Raw genomic sequence first — 2935 nt, 5'->3', positions numbered from 1 at the left:
GTATTTCTGTTGGAGAGTAATGCAAAGAGGATGATTACATTGTCTTATGAACAAATCCAAGTACATATGGTTACTAAAAATCAAAATAACATGATATATCAATTTTTTTATCGCTTCCCATGATTAAATAAACGACAAAGCTAATTTCCAGTCGGCTGGATTTTTGCAACAGATCGAACGCTCTGGATGCCATCCGTTATAGATTGTACGACCATCGCGCACTTAAACATGTAGTTCACTAATATTTACAAGCCTTGCCATCGCCTAGTGAAAAAACCGCTTCGTCCGTCTCTCTTCTTCGAATCCCCACACAGCGTCCTCCCAACCCGGCCGCCGCGGAAGAAGCCGCCGCCGTCCGAGCACTCTTCGAAAGCCTCCTCCAGGAGCACGACCATCCCGTCCGCCTGGCCGGCCCGCTCCCCGTCTCCCCCCACGCTCCCCACCACCGGCGCTGAGACCGAGTCATCCGGCGACGACGAGATCGCATCTGAATCCGGCGACTCCTCCCGCCCCGCGCGCACCCGCCGCGACCTGAGGTGAGTGTGTGAGTGGTTTTCGATGCACTATCTCTCTCCATATTTTCTTCGATCCGGTGCTAGCTGATCTGATCTCGACGGTTGTCTCTGTTGTTGTCCGCGAGGGGCCGGGCGAGTGGGGTGCGCAGTGGACCGAGTTCGTTTCGTGGGAGCCCAGGGCGTTCGTCTACCACAAGTTCCTGGTAGTCACTAATGCTTCCCATCTTGCCCCTCTTCAACATTCAAAATCACTGCTGCTGGCATGGTTTATTCGTTCCTGTACCTGCTCCCGCATGCACATTGTTATGCCTATGTAAAGACTAGATTATTGTAGGCTCCATCTCGTATCATCTCAAATTTTGGGTGAATTATGTGTGTGTGTTTTGGTGAAATGCGGGCCGGCTTTCTGAATTGCACTTTTGTCTAGAAATGAGACGGCGCTGGACTATCACTTGGTAGAAATGAGTTTGACAGTGATTAATGGAAACATGTTGTTTTTGCTGCACTTCTGTTTTTTGTATTTTGGGATCTTGGCTGGACTGCATGCCATTGCCTCCGGGAAAGGAAAGATTGTAGTGATATTTTTACTGGCTTTAGTTCTACATTTACTGGAGCTCATGTATGGTCGGTTATTACCTGATCTATTATGGAAGAATGGGAATTAGACAGTGTGAACAAGTACTTGTCAAATCTTGGCAGCCATGTCTTGCTCGACATACTTGTAGCCCACGCCCTTGGCGTCCAGCGCCATGCGCACACGTGCAATGAACGGGCTCAGCCATAGGCCCAACAGCTTCACGTCTCCTTCGACACTCGCCATTGTTGTCGTTTGTTTCCTCCCTTCTCTCCTTGTTGATCTCCTGCTCCTGGTCCTCTTCCAGTCGGACTAATAGCTTCGCCTTTTTGCTGGTGGTTAACTACTTTTATATTGCTTCAGTACTGTTAACGCGCATCATCTTGTGAGCTGCTCCCTCCATCCCATAATGTAAGACTTTTTGACTCTAGTGTAGTGTCAAAAAATGTCTTACATTATGAGACAGAGGGAGTAGGTTGCAACTGGTAACTACTCGAAATTTTCTCCATGGAATTTCTTGGACAAGGGTGATTGTTGTTTGACACTTGTCTCCTCCATATGTTTCTGGCACACTCCTGACTTGACTCTCAAATCTGAAGCTTAAACATGTTGCTACTAGTTTCAGACTTTTGTCAAAGCAGGATAATGGACTTGAAGTGATTGCAGATTTCTTAGCAAGATCAGACAGACAAAAAGAAAGGTTCAGACAAGATACAACATGGGTGTCAAGGTGCGCATAGGTGCATTCACAAAGAGAATTCTGAAGCTTCATGGCGTGCCCCACCAGACCACGTTGTCGACGAGTGCGTCCGTCACCACTCCCTCTGCCATCATGGCTCACATTTTTTGTTCTACAACAGTTGATGTAGCGTCTTTCATTGAATCTTCCACTGTTCAGATTACCAACACGACTCTTATGTAATTATCATGGTGCTAATTCTATAGTTATTAGGGTGCTAATGATATATTTATCACACTTGCTTATGGTAAAATTACCATGTTGAATTTTTCAATGGAGACATATATGTTTTTAACAGGTGTATGATGGTCTGTGGTAACTTACACTTGGGAAAAATTATTGAGACATACCTCGATATCTTCTGTGTAAATATCATGGTAACTTACGCACCATAGAAATGATAACTTACATACAATACTGTAGTAAATTTTGACACTGAAAACATCCCTCCCGTAACTTCCAAATAAATAACCTGGCAATACACGCATCATAGAACTTGATCACTCACGCATAAATACCCGTGTAAAAATACCCCCCGATAATTTCCTGATAACTTTGAGGGAAGTGGTGTTAATGAAATATCCCCAGTTACTCTGATGTGAACAACATGATAACTCAGACATCAAAGACCCGATAACTTATGCACCCTAGTCCTGGTAACTTTGGCGAGAAGGGGTGCTGAAATATACCCCCAATAATTTACGCACCGCAAACATCATAACTTTTCCCTCCGCCGGAGGGAGGGGTTGTGATGAAATATACTCTCGATAACTTCTGTGTAAATATGATGATAGTTTACCCATCACTATCCTGATAACTTTTATGCAAATAACATGATAACTCATACATCGTAGACATGATAAATTATGTACCCAGTCCTGATAACTTTGTCGGTGGGGGTAGGGATGGGGGGAGTCGTTGAAACATACCACGGTAAATTCCATGCAAATAACATGATAAATCACACATCGTAGACATGATAAATTATGTACCCAGTTCTGGTAACTTTGTCGGTGGGGGTAGGGGTGGGAGGAGTTGTTGAACCATACCACGATAACTGCAAATAACATGATAACTCACACATCACAGACTTGATAACTTATGTAC

General features: G+C 44.5%; 1 long non-coding RNA gene across 2 annotated transcripts; it reads left to right on the top strand.

The window, feature by feature from the left end:
• The first annotated feature begins 275 nt into the window (after positions 1–275).
• On the top strand, positions 276–2123 carry LOC123041978 (uncharacterized). 2 transcript variants are annotated; one of them, XR_006418685.1, is made up of 2 exons: positions 276–718; positions 1756–2123. It is a non-coding gene; the product is annotated as an uncharacterized lncRNA (long non-coding RNA). The 2 variants fall into 2 exon arrangements; XR_006418686.1 differs by having other exon boundaries at positions 1715–2123.
• The last annotated feature ends 812 nt before the right edge of the window (positions 2124–2935 follow it).

The sequence above is a fragment of the Triticum aestivum genome, chromosome 2B (genome assembly GCF_018294505.1).
Source record: "Triticum aestivum cultivar Chinese Spring chromosome 2B, IWGSC CS RefSeq v2.1, whole genome shotgun sequence".
Classification (NCBI taxonomy): domain Eukaryota; kingdom Viridiplantae; phylum Streptophyta; class Magnoliopsida; order Poales; family Poaceae; genus Triticum; species Triticum aestivum.
The sequence above is the reverse complement of the archived record's forward strand: the minus strand, read 5'-3'. Positions and strand labels throughout refer to the sequence as shown.